The following is an 18,747-nucleotide window of genomic DNA, read 5'->3' on the forward strand; positions in this document are numbered from 1 at the left end:
CAGCGGCTTCCACCGAGTCGAAACCTGGCGATTGATCCTCCGGGTTCACCATGACATGGTCGATGGTTATGCGAGACAGCCGTGCCTCAATGTCCGACCATTTGTCGAGCACAGGTTTGCCGCGGTTGGAAGTTTCGTCTACCAGTGCCATTTGAAGATGGTACCGTGCCACCTCACTAAATTGCTTTATAAGTTTAGAGGTAACCGCACCCTGATCTGAGATCTGAGCTTCTTTGTTGCCCTCTTCTTTTCATCTTGCGAACGGTTACGCTTTTTGGCTTCTGTCTTTCGGACGGTTTGGAATGACATGTACTCGTCCACCACCTTTTGACACCTTGCCTTGTCAGCCTCATCTTTCGGAACGAGCTTTACCTTCGGCCTCGTTCTTAAGAATCCTGCCAAGGATAGTGAGAGATCTCTGGAACAGCTTATACCTCGATGGGTCTTTATTAACCACTTTTACCCCATGGCCTTTGCGGATGTTGTCGGCTCATTTATAACTGTTGACGTGCTGTGGCCCATAGCTTTACCCTCAACTGTTTCCTGGCTAGAGGCCAGGAGCTCATCCTCCGAAGAAGACCCAATCTCCAGTTTGTCATGGATGGCCGAATGTTTACCCTATCGCTTAGTATGTGTGTCCGTTTGTCTGTCCTATACTGTAAATTCGTTCGCTTGTTTTTCCGTCACTTTGTTCGTCTGTTTTCCGCCGGTATCCGAGTTTTGTTTTTTATTTGTTTTCATTATTTGGTTCGTACGGTCACTTGCCCCGCCCAGTGAGCTGCGCATATCGCCATGCGCGGTGACCAAAGAGGAATAAGGGGAAATAACCTGTCGACCATGACAGCGCTTCATACCATGGCAAGGCCATCGTTACAACCTGATGCGGCCTGATATCAGGAGGGCTCCGTTAGAAGACAGCCTTCTTTTGTCCCCTGACTGCCAAACCCACCCAATAGGCACGGGTTGCATCACACCTTGGGTTGAGGGAGTTTTTTTTAACGAAGTTTACTTCTTCGTGGTTCGCGTGTGGTTCACGGGAGACTTACTCTTCTACCTTCCATATTTGGGAGGTGTTCCCCTATCCACCACCTGGGGACGCGTCCTCTAGGGATGACAGGCTCCCCCAAGGGCTGCCACTATAATATCTTTGTTGCGTCATAGTGTGTTAGTACAATCTTTCATGAAAAAATGTCTTTTAGGCTATCACAACATTTTTTCTGAATTTCGTCCACGTTTTATTCTTTTGTAGTTGTGGTGTCCTTGTGAAATTTCTAATTTTTGATTTTTTTAGGTCACGTACGTAGTGTATGCTGCACAAATTCAACAAGGTGTTTTTGGCTTATTTAATTTCTGCTATTTGCAAGCAATTTGTTCCCCTGCGATTCGTAATTTTTATTTTCTACCAGTGCTGTGTCCAATTTTAAGTTTATTATTCGTTGACAATATCTTGATAATGCGTCTAATATAATTGTGTTGGCTTCTGTGTGCAATTTTGCTAACATTCGGGTTCTTATATCGTAGTCTGATTCGACTTTAAGTCCCATTACGAATATCAGGCATTTGAACTGATGCAAAGTTATATTATTTAATTTGATGTTTTCACATAGTTTATTGACCCCGTTGCGTTTGTGCTAAAATCCATGTGCAATGATTTTTGCAAGGCAGTTGTACTTCATACTGAATTGGAATTTTTGATTTCCAAATAGTTGCTTTAATTTGTCTACAGTACAGGCGAAGTCAAATTCCCTTAAATGTGCTGGGTTTTCTTAATAAGGGTCTGGCGTTTGCAGCTTCGTCGAGCTTATTGGCGTCTACCAAGAACAAATCTTCGTAGCGAGCGTACCACGTTTCAAAAGTGAGGTTAAGTTCAGGGTTATATACAAATTTAGGGATGCTGGACGCTAGCGTGTCCATAGTTCGCTCTGATTGTAAATACACGTTTGAACCATCTAATGTGTCCCTAGATCTCGATTAAATGAGCTGCGTTATAAAAGCGTGCATACCCGCGCTATCTTTCTCATTGCCTTTGCATTTGATTAAAAAGCGCTTGTATTTGCTCTGAACTCATTTTAACTGTCTCCTTACAATCCTCTCAATATAGAACAGGGAGCAATATTGTACTATGGCGCGTTCGAATTGAAAATTGTAGGCTACAAAATGACGGGAAACAGCTAAAAAGCTCTGGTGGAATCATCTTCTCCCGAGATTCGTGAAACATTTGGACCTGTTAATTGGATCTTTCATCAAGATAATGCACCTGTACACAATTCAAGTGTGCTCAAAACTTTGATTGCGTTCCAAAACGTTGAATCCTTGATATGGCCACCGTGGGGCATGATCTGAAAATTATTGAAAGTTTATGGGAATGCTTGCTCGTAAGACAAAAATGCTTTAATTCGAATAAGCTCAAACTAGCTTTAAATAATAAATGTAAAAGCAAAATTTCCCATATTATTTTTCAAGTGAACCAATAAATCAACCACATTATTACAACTGCTGAAGTTTTACTGCTGCGAAATACCGTTAGATGAAGTATAATTTTGATGCATGTTTATTTTCAAGCAAATTATACTTGGTTTTCAGAAATCATTGCATTACTAGCTTTAATAACCATTTTCTTCCATAAAATTATTGCCTCTAATCAAGTGGACCGGACTATATATTATAAATAATATGAATAAGTTAGATTTAAATTTCCAAGACTTTATATTAATTTGATCAATTAAATATTCCTTTCATTTCATTCGCGTTATAACCCAATAATTAGAATGACAATGAAAATTAATGATGTAATTGCGATGTAAGTGTTAATTAATATGTTAATTATTAAAATTATTGGAAAAATTAAAGCGATTTCTACATCAAATATTTAGAAAATTATTGTAATTAAGAAAAATCGTGATGAGAATGGCAGGCGTGAATATGATTTTTTTAGGCCCAAATGATTATCACCTACTGATTATAATGAAATCTACGAATGCAAACTCATAACTGGTCCAACTTTTATTACTATCTTGTAAAGAGATAGGCAACACACGAAGAATACCGCGCCTGCAATCTAAACATCTCCTCCTCTACTAAAGCAATTTTTGATTGGATCTCTCTTCCACCTTGCCCATCGACCTTGGGGTGCTGGAGAAGATTATCGAAGATGATTATTCTTCAGATAAATCTTCAGCACTCTAAGGCGGCGTCCGCCAATCTACTGCTCCACCTTGAACAAGAAGGAGCTGATATAGTTCTGATCCAGGAGCCATGGTTGAGCAGCAGCGGTATTTCTGGACTCAGGACGAAAAGATATAAACTGATGGCGTATAGCGGGTTAGGTAAACCAAGTTCTTGTATGCTCATCAAGAAGGAACTTAATGCATTTATTTTGCCTAATTTTAGCAATGAAGATATTGTGAAAGCTGTGACTGATGTCAGCCTATATGGCGCATGAGGACGCGGTGGAGCCTCCTCCGATGATGCTGAGGGAAACTCTTTTCCGAAAAAAACGGTATCAAGTACACCAATCTGTCTTCAGAGGGCTGCTGCTGGATAAGCATCGCTTGGCTTGGGACATTGGCTCCTTCGGACCCTGATGGCATCATATCTGCCCAACTGCAGAAATCTGCGGAGATATCATGCCGCTGGTTGAGCCCTATCTATACGAGCTGCATAGCCAAGGCTATATACCGGGATCTTGGAGGGCTGTCAGGGTTGTGTTTGTAACCAAGGCTGGTAAGACCTCACATGTCTCCCTAAGGACTTTAGGCCAATCAGTCTCTCATCTTTCTTACTGAAAACCCTAGAGAGGCTGATTGACCTACACATAAGAGGCGAAATTCCTCGGAGGCATTTTTCGCATACCCAACATGCTTACTGCAAAGGCAGACCAGTGGAAACTGCACTGCACACAATTGTTAGAGATATTGAGGAGTATCTATATCAGAAAGAACTCGCAGTTGGCTCCTTCGTCAACATTGAGGTGGCTTTTAATAGCGATTTTCCGGGAGCAATCACTAAATCTCTGTTGGGGGATGGAGCCGACCGAACGGACGTGGTAGAGTGGGACCGCGTCTCTCTCCGCCAGCAGGTGAGCAGGGGCACGCCGCAAGACGGTGTTCTCTCACCATTTCTCTAGATCATTGTTATCATGACTTGCTGGAAGAGCTGGTGAGGAGGGGCTGTAGGGTGATTGCCTACGCGAATGATGCGGCATTAATTGTACGAGAAAAGTTTGTAGATACCCTGTACGATTTGATTATCGCTCTTTGGTGCAACCTCTTAAACAAATTTTTAACAAATCCTTGGTTGAAGGAATATTTATAGATGATTGGAAGCTGATTTCAGTCACTCCTCTTTCCAAAAGCGCTAATAAAAGCGATATTGCAAATTACAGACCAATTTCCAAATTATCTGCTGTATCTAAACTTTCTGAATGCGTAGTTAAAGACGAGTTATATTTTAGCGTTAAACATCTAATTAGTCCTAGACATCATGGTTTTGTAGCTGCAAGATCTACGTTATCTAACTTATCCGTTTCTTCTGATGATCGCCATACAGGCTTCCAGAATGGTTTCCAAACCGACGCGACTTACACGGATTTCTCGAAAGCCTTTGATAAAATCTCCCATACGATTTTAGTAACTAAATTGGCTTGACTCGGTTTTCATTTACTTTCCTTGATTGGATTCGGTCCTATTTAATACAGAGATGCAGTACTGTAGTTATCGATGGAGTTTTTTCGAAACAGTACATTGCCACCTCCGGTGTACCTCAAGGTAGTATTTTAGGACCTTTGTTATTTATTTTGTTTATTAATGGTATTTGTTCGTGTTTTTCCTACGCTAGTGTTCTTCTCTATGCTGATGATCTAAAAGTGTGCGCTGAAATAAGAAATTCTAGTGATTCAGCCACCCTACAGTCCGAGTAAATAATTTATTTTCCTGGTGCCATATGAATCGTCTATTTCTTAATATTGAAAAATGTCACAAAATCGCATTTTATAAGGTTGAAAACCACTTTTATACCTTTTATCACATCAATTATACATATCTCGCTTCGTCTGATGTGATAAAAGATTTAGGGGTTTTCTTTCATTCAAAGCTTAATTTTATCACGCTAAATTATGCCGTTTCCAATTCTTTCGCTATGCTCGCTTTTGTTAGACGTCACTCAACGCATATTATACTCTGCGTTTGTTCGGTCCAAATTAGATTATGCCTCTTTTATTTGGAGACATCATGCAGTCCATATAAATCGAGTGGAGAGGGTTCAAAAAATTGTTGTACGTTTCGCACTACATTCACTCAATTTCTCAGACCCGAAACGATTATATGAATCCCGATGTCATTTGATCTCATTAATGGACAAATTGACTGCTCGGTCCTTCTAGAAAGAATTCAGTTAAATGTTCCTTGCAGAAACTCTCGCCGTTGCAAAATTTTTCGCATTGGCTTTAGTAGGACATTATATAGTGCCAATGCGACTCTCGTTAGACTTTTCAAGGGCCAAACATGTATGTATTTCAATTGCAATTAAAAATTACTTTCTGTGTAAGAAATCTACATAATGCCTAGTATATATTTGTTATTTTAGTTTCTTAGGTATTAATTTTGTTAAGAACTTCTATATATTTTTAGCAATTTAATAGTTTCTTATGTTGTTAATCTAAGTTTTCTACACTGTTTAATATTAAATATTGTAAATTTGTATTTTAGTTCTGAAATTTATATCTTAAATGTCTGTTCTGAATTTTGTTAGACATTAAATAAATAAATAAATTAGTAAATAATGCAGGGATATCTGAACGTAGTTGTTCGATGGGCAGCGGACTGCGGCTTATCGGTGAATCTCTTAAGACGGAGCACGTCCTTTTCACGAGGAAATATAAAAAGTCCCTAGAGCTCAACTCACTTCGATGGGGGGCGCTCCGTTGGTGGTTTCGGACAAGGCGAAGTACCTAGTTCTAATCCTTGACAGTAAGCTAACGTGGAATCCCAACATTGAGGAGAGAGTAAAGAAGGCAACAATCGCCTTGTATGGATGCAAGGGCGCAATTGGAAAAAGATGGGGCCTCTCGCCTAGAGTTGTATTTAGGCTCTATAATACCATACCAAAGCCAATCTTGTTATATGGAGTCGTTGTCTGGTGGAACTCACTGGAGAAGATGGCATCAGTTAAAAATCTAGCGCTTAATGTAATGTTAAATGTGGTACCTGTAGACACCGCAGGCAGAATTGCCGCTGCACGTACCGCAATCTGACTGAGGGGCTTTGGCTATAAGCTCAATCCCACATATGGGCACTCAAGCGTCCTCAGAAACTTTCAGTTCATCCCCCCGTCGGCGGATCAGTGTATGCCCTCGCTTAGTCCAAACGGAACTTTCTCCACCCAGGTTACTCACGGATGGGTCAAAGTTGGACGGTAGGGTTGGAGGAGGAGTATTCTGCAAAGAGCTCCCCATCAAACTCAAATTCTGGTTACGGGACCACTGCAGTGTGTTCCAAGCAGAGGTGGCCGCAATCAAAGAAGCAGCTGACTGGCTACTTACTTGCGTAAAAACTGTTAAAAAGACAAATATTTACCCCGATAGGCAAACGGCAATTAGGGCCCTAGGCTCCATTATGGTGCACTCGAAACTGGTCAGGTAATGTCTGGTCTCACTTTCGATTGCATCACAATTCTTCGACATAAGTATAATCTGGGTACCTGGTCATAGTGACATTGCTGGAATCTGCGAAGCCAACGAGGAGGCCAGACAAGGGACCTGTGAGGTAGTGTGCCCGCGAAAGGGCAAGTACGCGAACGTATAAGGTCGCGAAGTCCTTCCGGTCACGTTTGGATAGGAGGCGTTCGAGGGCGTCACTCTCCATGCAACCATTCCTGCCTAACCTAACCTAACCTGCCCTACTAGAGGACATTAAATAGAATAAGAATAAAAAATTCTGCATCAAACGAATTTGAATTAAGCATAATAGTAAGCAAATAACATCATAACAAATATATCGAAATTTTACTGAAAGCTTAATACTTTTGACAAAAAAAAGCCAAAAAATGCACCGACGTACGGATATCTTAGCAGGTCATAAGTCAGACCTCAACAATTTATCATAAAAGAGCTCACTCCAAATTTGAATCTTTTTTATGAGTTTAAAGCAAGATGTGTGTCGCTTGTTTCACAACGGAATTAATTATATTGTCAGGTAAAACTATTGGCAGGAAGAATGATATACACACGGTCTGTCTAATGGAAGCGTGACCCCAAAAATTCAAACTTAGAGTTCCGTTATAAAAAAAATTAAAGTCTGGTCAATAGGCGCATCGTAAGACGCGTTGTGCAATTTGTTGGTTTTGCTCGAAATTTAGAAAGCGTACGTGATTTTTCAGAATAGATTCCGCGTATGAAAAAATGATTTGAAACATTGTTTCTTTGTAGCATTCTAAAAGTCCAAACATGTCAGGTGCAACTGCAGCTAAACATTAGATTTGAAGAAGTCGAAGTCATAAACAAATATGTGCAATGGTATTCTGAAGTAAAAAACGTTGTAGAATGCTTCGGACGAGGCTCGTGGTGGTGTTAATGTATTGAAATGCATACTTCGAGGACGTTTACATGCAAATTCCGAAGTACATTGCAAGAACCGCTGCGAAGATAAAGTCCGAACGGAGTTGGGCGAACGTAATATTCATGAATGAATCTTCCTTTTGGGCGAATAGATGCACATGCCAGTTCTGGTGCACTGCTGATAGTCTTCAACGAATTGTTAAGCATCCAGTTAAGGTTCATGCTTAGGGCTTCTTCTTAATTGGCGCGATAACCACTTCCGCGATTTTAGCCGAATTTAACAAAGTGCGCCAGTCATTTCTCTCTCGTGCTAACCGGCACCAGTTGGACACACTAAGTGAAGCCAAGCCCTTTTCCACCTGATCTTTCCAACGCAGTGGAGGCCTTTCTTTTCCTCTGCTACCACCAGCTGATACCGCATCGAATACTTTCAGAGCCAAAGTGTTGGTATCCACTTGGACGACATGACCTAGCCAACGTAGCCGCTGGATCTTTATTCACTGCGCTATGTCTAAGTCGTCGTAAAGCTCATTGGTCCATCGTCTACGATATTCGCCATCACCACCGTGCAGAGGTCCAAAAATCTTCAGCAGAATCTTTCTCTTGAACACTCCAAGTGACTCCTAATTGGATATTGTCATCGTCGAGAGAAGACTTTACTACTCAATTGCCTACTTAGTCCAAAGTAGCACTTGTTGGCAAAAGTGATTCTATGTTGTTTTTTTAGGCTAACATTGTTATCGGTGTTAATACTGGTTCCTAAATGAACGAAGTCTTTTAAAACCTCGAAATCATAACTGTCAGCAGTGGCGTAGGTGCCAATACGCGAGTGCGCCGACTAGGAGGTATTTCGTTTTGCCCTCGTTCGCCACCAGACACATTCGCTTTGCTTCTTCACCCAGTTTGGAACACTCAGAACAAACAACGCGATTGTTAAGGCAGGTGATGTCAAAATCATCGGCTCACTTACACATTCGTATAAAGAATTGTGCCTAGTTAAGTTCTGCCGCTCGCACGATCTTTTCCAACATCAGGTAAAAGTAGTCACACGACAGTGAGTCACCCTATCTGAAACCTCATTTGGTATCAAACGGCTAGCAGAGGTCCGTCCTAGTTTTGATGGCGCTGCTGGTATTGACCAGCCTAATTTTGCATAGCCATAGTTTTGCGGGTATAGCAAATTCAGACATCGAGACTTATAAGTTACTCCTTTTCGTTCTGTCAAATGCAGCTTTGAAGTCTACGAAAAGATGGTGGGTGTCGATTCTCCTTTCGTGAGTATTTTCCACGACTGGGCATATTGTCTGAAGCCCCTACGGAAGAGAAGGACGATGAGACCAAAGATTCTTTCTATGAGCACCTGGAACATTGCTATGAGCACTGCTCCCGCCACGACATAAAAATCGTGCTTGGTGATTTCAACGCCAGCGTGGGCAAAAAGGGAATTTTTGGTCCAACCGTCGAAAAATTCAGCTTGCACAACGAAATATCCAGTAACGGACAGAGGCTGATCGATTTCGCTGGGGCCCGAAACATTGAAGTCTACAGCACCAGATTCCGGCATAAGCAAACACACCAACCTACGTCGCTGTCTCCTGATCGAAAAACGTGAAATTAGATCGATCATGTTCTTGTTGCAGCCAAATTATGAGTAGGCTCCTGTGAAGCTAAAAACGTAAATCTAACTGGGCAAAGAGTGTTCCACTTACAGAAAGCTGCAATCACAACAGACAGCCAGAAGATTCGCCACTCGACTCTCATTCCTGCTCTTTGAGAGTACTGCCCAACAATCCGGTATGCACTAACAATAGAGCAACATTTCTCGTTCTCTAGGTACCGCCGCCGAAGAAGAAATTGGATTCCGGTGAGCCCGGAAAAACAATTGGTACGACGAGGAATGTCATGCTGCCGCAGAAAGAAAGGATGCTGCATATAGAGCAACAATTGCTACCGGGAGCTCAAAACGAGACGTGTTAAAAAAAAAACAAGAGACCGAAATATGCAGCAGCGTTACCTTGTAGATCAGCAGAGTTAGTGTAAAGCGGAGAAGATAACATAATTAAATCGTAAGCATTAGTATTAAACACCGGCTATGTACCTGTATTAGTGGACATTCATTAGTAACATTCTCAGTATTCTAAGCACCAATAAGTGGACGACGATACGCGAACTAAGGTTTTTCAGCACACCCAAGAACAACAAGAGACTAAGCAGAACGAGACACAGCACCGGCAAAAAACAAATACGGGCCTCAATAGATCTTTTGAAAGACAGCTTAGTAAAAATATAAACTGTAAGAAATATCGAAGGTCAAAAATCGACTTTATTCATTTGAAAATCATTATGGTGCCCACACTCACCGACGTTCCCATAGAAGTGCCCGTAGAAAACAGCTACTTGCGTTTGGTTGCATATTTACACAATACATCGCTTTGTGTGGGCTTGTGTTTGGTTATATCGACTCAATGCTGCCATTCATTTTTTTCCATACATACTTTTACGCACATTTGTGTTATCGGTTACAATTTCTCATTGTATAATAAACCAAAGCCAAAAACCAACAAATGCAAATAGTTAATTTAAATTTTTTTTGTTTTAAATTTTTTTCATAAAAATTAAAATTTTTCTTAAATTATTTAGTTACTGATTTCAAAATGTACTGTTGGGTAACACTGTACAGTGAAAGAGCAATCAGCTGCCACGTTTTTACCGAATATTCAAAATTTTTCATTTACACAAATACATGATATCGTCGTTAGGACACAATCATGAGTTTTCATTTACATGTCGCCCTCATAAGTTCGATCATGTCAGCTGACAAGGAACGTACGTTTACGTAGGTGAGTGTGGGCACCATTAATTTCTTTGTAACTGCATTGATGGATGCGCGCCCACACAAAGCCATTTCCGCTCCTATTTTCTCTTGTGTTTACCACACTTTCGGGCGGGAGCCAAGCCACCGCACTGCAGGTGGGGTCTTCCAACCAGTTGCCGGTATTTTTTTGTTTGCATTGCTCACTGATTATAACAAAGTCCATGTTCTTTTCTGCTATCAGTTGTGATCCTGGTATATGACTAGTGGACCTGTGATTTGCGTCAGAGCACAAACAGCATTTTGAGGTTTTGCTGCATCCTTTGAGCTTATGTCTCGGTTCGCCGCATCTAATGCAGAGACCCTGGCGCGAGCCTGTTCTCTGCTGTTTGGTGCTGACAAGTTAACGCCAATAATTTCTATGGTTATAGTGAGGGTCGTTTCTAGAGCCTCTACCGCTTCCTCTTTTGTAGTAAGAGAATCAAAGTCTGGTATCTCTACCGAAGTTTTCTGCTTAAGGCCTATAATAACAGCCGATCCTTGTAGAGTGGCTTTTACTGCCTCACAGAAGGTGGGCTTGACCTGCTGACCTTTATCTAGCTCAACCAGCCCGCTCTTGTTTTGCGAACGGCTTTTATTTTGCCTCCAGCGTTGCCAGACTTTATTTTTCTGCGGAACTTCTTACGACATCCGCGTAGTTGTGTATTTCTGCGGGCCTGATTAGAAGTGCCTCTGATTGAGTCTTGCTTTAAAGTTTTGTCGCTTTTTCCGTATTTGTTGTTTTAGGGCCAGTCTTTAGACCCGCTTCAGCAGCACTTGTAATTCGCGTTCTTTTTTTCGCCAACAATTTGCCATTGGCCATCTCCGCGATTTATGTTTCTGTGTTGTGAACGAGTTTTGGGAACTGAAGGACTTGTGCCCACTCGCTTCGCCTGGTACGTGCTGGGTGTGGCCACAACGGAAGCTCGTATAGCTTCGGTTGCACATTTTGTGGCATTACTTTTTGTTTCTTTTTCTGCCGTCATCTAGTTCTGTGGGTAGCTGTCCATTACATCGAAAATTTCTCACAATTCTGATACTCCGTCTTTTATGTCCTTATGTCTTTAGTAACACAAGCTTCATTTTATGTATTGCTCTTTTGCATTTCGTAAGATATTCTTCTTCGGCGGCTCTGATTTTTTGTATGAAATTATGTTTTGGAGAACTGTGATAGTTCGACAGTAGTCCAGTTTGTATAGGAGTGGCGTATTGTGCCTCCACTGTTGTTTTGTTGGGCTTCCCTTCGCGAGCCACCGTAATCTCCTTTGCTTTTTTTGATGATTGAGGAGTGCTCAGGATTGCAGATCGCAAGCTTCTCTCATGGGCTGTTCCTTTATCTGTTTTTTGTTGCTATTGTCGTCGTTGTTCGGTTTCCATTTTTGTATTTTTGGTCGTTTTGGTTGTTTCAAGTCGCTAATGGCCAGAGTAGCCATAATATCTCACAAGAAGCGCCTTTAGTACCTCAAACAAGGAGGGATGAACAACCCTCACATGTTGCGAGCAACAGCAGCAACAGTAGCACCAGCTGTGAAGCAAGCAGCACCACCACATCCGTGAAGAGGCAGTTCTCTGTTTCCTACAAGGTTGTAGTAATCGAAGATAAAATGGCAGTGCTCTCAAGGGACTATCATAATACGCCTTCAACAACTGAGCAAATGAACTCCATCCAGAATCTAATCCTTGAAAAAATAGTGGCGGGGAAAGTTAGAACATAAAACTGGCATTTGAGCGCGTTCTACATAGCAAGGATAGCCCTTCAACGGACTAGCTAAACGTGGCTATTACTGACGTGCCAACTTGGAAGGGTACTTCACTGTGGGCCACGGAGGAATCCAAGAAACTCATTCACGGATAGCAGAGGGGTCCTTACCCGATTCCCAGCCCTTGGAAACCAAAAAGATATTGGACTTCTTGCAGGCGCAGAATAAAGGTATGGCGTACACTAAAAATAGTCTAAAGAGGCTCATATGTAACATTGGTTCTAACAGTAGACTGGAAATCAGAAGCCAGCTTGATGGAGTACAAGGAAAAGGTAGTCGACAAAATAGAGCCTGTGGAGATGGATGAAAGTGACGAAAGTACCCCGTCCAATCCTAAACCGACAGCCAGTGTATGAAATGCACCCCACAAATCTACATTATGTTAAGGCCGAACTTAGTACGAGGTTTTATAGTGGAAACGTCAACATAGGGCTTATTCAGGAGGCTCGGTTAAAAAGAAGCTACATTAATTGCCCCATAGTACAAAACACAAAGACAGCAATATTAAATATTTGCCATTTACAGAATTTCTGGTTGGCGACACGGTAAGAGTAGGTACTGGTTGAGGCGGGCTTTGATGGAAAGATAAACAAATATAGCTATTGTAAACAAAGGCAAAAAACCAACCTTTGCAAACGGTTCTTGGCTTGACACTCACAACTAACAACTCACTTGATATGATCAATAACTGGAGAGTCTCTGATGAGAACTCAAAACCTGATTATAAACACATTATTTTTAAAATCAAAAGATTAGTTAAAAGCATAATGCTGTACACATGTCCCAAAGCTACCAACTGGGGCAAATACTCAGAGCGCCTTGAATCCATATCCTATAAAGTCAACAGAGGAATTGGATGCATCAGTTGTAAACCTGACTAACTCCAGGATATCCTCATATCATGAAAATAGTCCACTCAAAACAAAAACCTTAACAAATAGAGCTCCAAGGTGGAAAAAAGATCTTGCAAATTTTCTTCAATTAGCAAAACTAAAATTCAATGATGCAAAGAAATACCAAACATAGGATTAATATAGGAAAGCTCTTATACCATATAAAAAGGAACTGGTAAAATCAAAGAGGAACTAACGAACTGCGGCCAGAATACAAAAATCCCTGACCAGTGGAGTGACAAATCCAATTGGTACACCGGATGGTACCTTTACAAGCAGTTTCAATGGAACACTGAAGCTTCTTCTCAGAACCCACTTTCCTGACTGCAGGTTTAATGCAACATGTGACAATGATCAACGGGTGCCAGCATACACTCTGATCAGGCCAGAAAATTCTACTATCTAAACTTTGAGAGGATAGAATGGATGAGATCGGGTTGTATTTTCCTAGTCCTGCTCACCAAGGGTACTGTGAAATTAATACGAATTTTTGGTGCAAATATTCAAATCAAGTCTTACTTTATGTTATATTCCTAAGATTTGGTGGGAAGTTAAGGTATTATTCCTACCAAAGGGATGTCATAACCTTCCTGAATCTCCCAAATCAGTCTTAGGTTTTTCATGTTAGGCACGGTTAGGTTAGACAGGTTGCTTGTCTAAGACAAGACACTCGGTGGCCCTAAGGCCCACTGTAACACCTGCATTTTATTTTTATCAAGTAAAAAAGTTTTTTAATCCACTTATTTTAAGAAGATAACTAGTCCCTAGGAGGATGGTTCCATGTGTAGAAGTCCACGCAAGTGGGGAAAGTTACTGATCGCCATTCACTTGGGAGTGGCCAGGACGATTCTTCTGCACATGGTTCAAGCAGCTCACAACGTCCGGGAACCCGCCACTTAAAAAGCCCCCCCAATGAAAACAGCAACAACACTGATGACGACCCTGCAAACGAAATAAAGAATACGATTTGAGGGCATGCACCTGGAATGTCCGGTCCCTTAATGGGGAAGGTGCCTCTGCCCGGCTGGTTGATGTCATCGTGAGAGTAAAGGCTGACATCACTGCCATCCAAGAGATGCGATGGACGGGGCAAGGCAAGAAAGCCATAGGACTTTGCGACGTCTACTACAGCTGCCATGTAAAGGAGCGCAAATTCGCTGTTGGATTTGTTGTGGGAGAGAGACTTCGTCGCAAAGTACTGTCGTTCACTCCGGTGGACGAGCGTCTCGCAATAATCCGCATCAAAGCGAGATTTTTTAACATCTCGCTCATTTGCGCCCACGCCCCGACGGAAGAGAAGGACGATGCGATCAAAGATTTCTTCTATAAGCGCTTGGAACGTTCCTAGGAGCGCTGCCCCCGCCACGACATACAAATCGTGCTTGGCGACTTCAACACCTGCACAACGAAACATCCGGTAACGGACAGAGGCTGATCGACTTCGCCGGAGCCCGAAACATGGTAGTCTGCAGCACCAGATTCCAGCATGAAAAGATCCAATAAGCTACCTGGCTGTCCCCTGATCGAAAAACGCGAAACCAGACCGATCATGTTGTGATAGATGGAAGACACGCTTCTAGTGTATTAGATGTACGCACGATCTGAGGACCCAACACCTTGTTGCAGCCAAATACAGAGGCGTGTCTGTGCAGCAATAAACGTACATCTACCTACGCAAAGAATGTTCGACATCGAAAAGCTGCAATCACAACAGACAGCCAGAAGATTCGCCACTCGACTCTCACTCCTGCTCTCGGAGAGCACTGCCCAACAAACCGGCATCCACGAACAATGGAGCAACATTTCTCGTTCCCTACGTACCGCCGCCGAAGAAGAAATCGGATTCCAGCGAGCCCGAAAAAACAATTGGTACGACGAGGAATGTCTTGCTGCTGCCGAAAGAAAATATGCTGCCTATAGAGCCACGCTGCCATCGGGCGCAACGCGAGCTATATGGGATCGCTATAGAGAGCTAAAAAAGGAAGATCGACATATTATCCGAAAGAACAAACGAGAGGCCGAAATACATGAGTACGAGGAGCCTGAGATGCTGGCCAATAGGAACAACGCCCGAAAATTCTACCAGAAAGTTCGGCGGCTTACAGAAGGTTTCAAGACCGGGGCGTTTTCTTGTAAGAACAAAGACGGCGATCTGGTGACTGACGTCCAGAGCATGCTGAAATTATGGAGGGAACACTTCTCGAACCTATTAAATAGTGACATCTGCTCATGTCACAGAGAATGTGAAGATTCCGATACCCCGATCGTCGACGACGGAATTGACGTTCCGCTACCCGATCATGACGAGGGGAGAATAGCGATAACACGGCTAAAGAACAACAAAGCCGCGGGCGCCGACGGACTGCCGGCTGAGCTATTCAAACATGGCGGTGAGAAGCTGGTAAGGTGCATGCTTCAGCTCCTATGCAAAATATGGTCGGGTGAAAGCATGCCTGCCGATTGGAATGTAAGTGTGCTCTGCCCAATCCATAAGAAGGGCAATCCTGCAATCTGTGCCAAATACCGCGGGATTAGTCTTCTAAATAACGCCTGTAAGGTTCTAGCGAGCGTATTGTGTGAAAGGTTGCCATCGACCAAATATTTACAATACGCCAAATCTTGGAAAATACCCATGAAAGGAGAATCGACACACCATCTTTTCGTCGATTTCAAAGCTGCATTCGTCAGTACGAAAGAGAGTTATCTGTGTGCGGCGAAGTCTAAATTTGGTGTCCCCACAAAACTAATACGGCTTTGCAAGATGACGTTGCTGAACACCAGCAGCACCATCAGGATTTGGAAGGACCTCTGCGAGCCGGTTGATACCAAACGAGGTTGCGCCCAGGCACAACATTTTATAAGAGCGTACAAATGTTGGCGTATGCCGACGATATCGACATCATCGGCCTTAACAACCGCGCTGTTAGTTCTGCCTTCTCCCAACCGGATAAAGAGGCAAAGCGAATGGGACTGGTGGTGAACGAGGACAAAACGAGGTACCTCCTGTCATCAAACAAACAGTCGGCGCACTCGCGTATCGGCACCCACGTCACTGTTGACAGTTATAATTTCGAGGTTGTAAAAGACTTCGTTTATTTAGAAACCAGTATTAACACCGATAGCAATGTCAGCCCGGAAATCCCACATAGATTCTCTCTTGCCAACAAGTGCTACTTTGGACTAATTAGGCAACTGAGAAGTGAAGTCCTCTCTCGACGAAGAAAACCAACACTCTACAAGGCTCTCATCATGCCCGTCCTAACGTATGGCGCAGAAGCTTGGACGATGACAACAGCCGATGAAGCGACGCTTGGAGTGTTCGAGAGAAAGATTCTGCGTAAGATTTTTGAATCTTTGCACGTTGGCAAGGGTGAATATCGCTGTATGTGCTTTACGACGACATAGACATAGCGCAGCTAATAAAGATCCAGCGTCTACGTTGGCTGGGTCATGTCATATGAATGGACACAACCCCTCTGGCTTTGAAAGTATTCGATGAGGTACCAGCTGGTGGTAGCAGAGCAAGAGGAGCGCCTCCTATGCGTTGGAAAGATCAGGTGGAGAAGAACTTGGCTTCACTTGGTGTGTCCCACTGGGGCCGGTTAGCACGAGAAAGAAACGACTGGCGCGCTTTGTTAAACTCGGTCAAAATCGCGTAAGCGGGTATCGCGCCAGTGAACAGGTCATCCATCAACACTAACTCTATATTTCTTGTTTTTTAAGCAATTTTGTGTACTTTTCAGAAGATGGGAAGAACCGAATAAATAAAAAATATCCGTGCCATTAACTTGAAAAAGGGGTAAATCTTCTTCTACTCTTCTGGAAAAGCTTATGAAGTTGGAGTATCAAGTATCAGTTACTAATTGAACAAAAGACTCGAGGACTTTTTCGGAGGACCACTTCAAAAGGGGCTTCAAGTACCTAAATGCAAAAAGTGATACACATTTTACTGCCAAAGCTAATGTTTTTAGTACCTTGTCAAATCTATTTATATACCCATGTGAAGTACTTGGTGAATTTTTAAAGCAATTCTTCACACATATCACTAAGTTTGGAGGCAAATTACAATTTAGCTCTGACATGTTTATGTCCTTTGTACAAACAGGCAGACGCTCTTTTAGCAAATATTCTACTCTGTTTTCAAAAACTCTCATATTATTGCGTAAATATTTAATTTCATCTTTTGGCCTATCTAATTCCTCCCTATACTCTGTTTCTAGGAGTCCCACTATTTAAATAACCATCTGTTTTAAGATTGCCGAAGGTTTATACATGTTTTAACTAAATTGGAATTTTATAAAGAGGCAGAGCATATGTTTTCTTCACCTGGGTTGGGTAGAAGGGATCTTCCAAAGGAAGCTACAATCTCAAACATTTTGCTATTTGAAATCGAGGTGCGATGGCGAATATCTTCAACACCAAGCTCTATTACAGACTCAGCGCCCCAGTGTAAAACGTTGCTATCAATCTCTATAATAGACTCGAAATTTACTTAAAAATCTTTAACTCTTAGTTCGATAACTCCTTGTACGTCTTCAACTATGCTCCCTAATTTATTTCTGTCACTAACCTTATTTTCCCTACCAGATGTCGTAGCAGGCGAATACAATTTTAAATTATGAAGTGCCTATTTATAAAGGCCTCTGTTACTTCTCATCTCTTGTTTGTAATCTCTTCTCAACTAAAGTTTAGTGAAGTTAAAATAGATATTTATTAGATGCATTTCCCAAGGGAAACAGAAAAAATTAGTAAAGTGAAATCGCAAAGCACCATTGTTAAGCATCAGCCTAGTACTAAGCGAAATTGAAAAGTATGTTGAAAGAAATATACAGAGTGGGCCATATAGCGTTTGCTTTTTGAACCACCTATTTTTTTGAGAATGGTAACACAAATGACATGTCAAATGTGTTCATAATTTACTTCAAGGTTTGACATTTACGAAGTGGGACGCTATACGCTTGAACAAAATTGGAAATATTGATACCCTATTTCCAAAGTGGTGAGTCTTCTTCTTCTTTTCTGATGAAGCTCATTTTCACATCGGTGGCTACATCAATAAGCAAAATTGTCGGATTTGGGGCTCAGAAAATCCACACGTTACTGTAGAGAAGCAAATGCATCCACAACGAGTCACTGTTAGGTGCGGTTTTTGGTCTGGCGGCATCATCGGGCCATTTTTTTTCGAAAATGAGCGGGGAGCCGCGGTTACAGTAAATGGCGAGCGTTACCGTGACATGCTCAACGAGTTGTTTCCAAAAATTCAAGACGATGACATGGACGACATTTGGTTTCAACAGGACGGTGCAACTTGTCACTCTGCCAAAGTTACACTCGAACTTTTGGCTACCGTTTTTGAAAACCGAATAATCAACCGAAATTCCGATATCAATTGGCCGCCTCGGAGCTGTGATTTAAGCCCGTTGGACTACTTTTTGTGAGGACCCGTTAAGGACAAATGCTATGCGAACCATCCAGAGACGATTGATGCTTTAAAACACGAAATCGAAGTTGCCATTCATGAAATTGGAGCCCAAGCAATCGAAAATGTGCTTAAAAATTGGGTTGATCGAATGGCCCATTGTAAAGCCAGTCGTGGCAGTCATTTGAACGATATTATTTTTCATTCATAAATGACAATGTTCAATCTTCAAAATAAAAGAAAAAGTTTGAAAAAATATTGATTTTTTTTTT

This window comes from Anastrepha obliqua, unplaced genomic scaffold, assembly GCF_027943255.1.
Source record: "Anastrepha obliqua isolate idAnaObli1 unplaced genomic scaffold, idAnaObli1_1.0 ptg000009l, whole genome shotgun sequence".
Lineage (NCBI taxonomy): Eukaryota > Metazoa > Arthropoda > Insecta > Diptera > Tephritidae > Anastrepha > Anastrepha obliqua.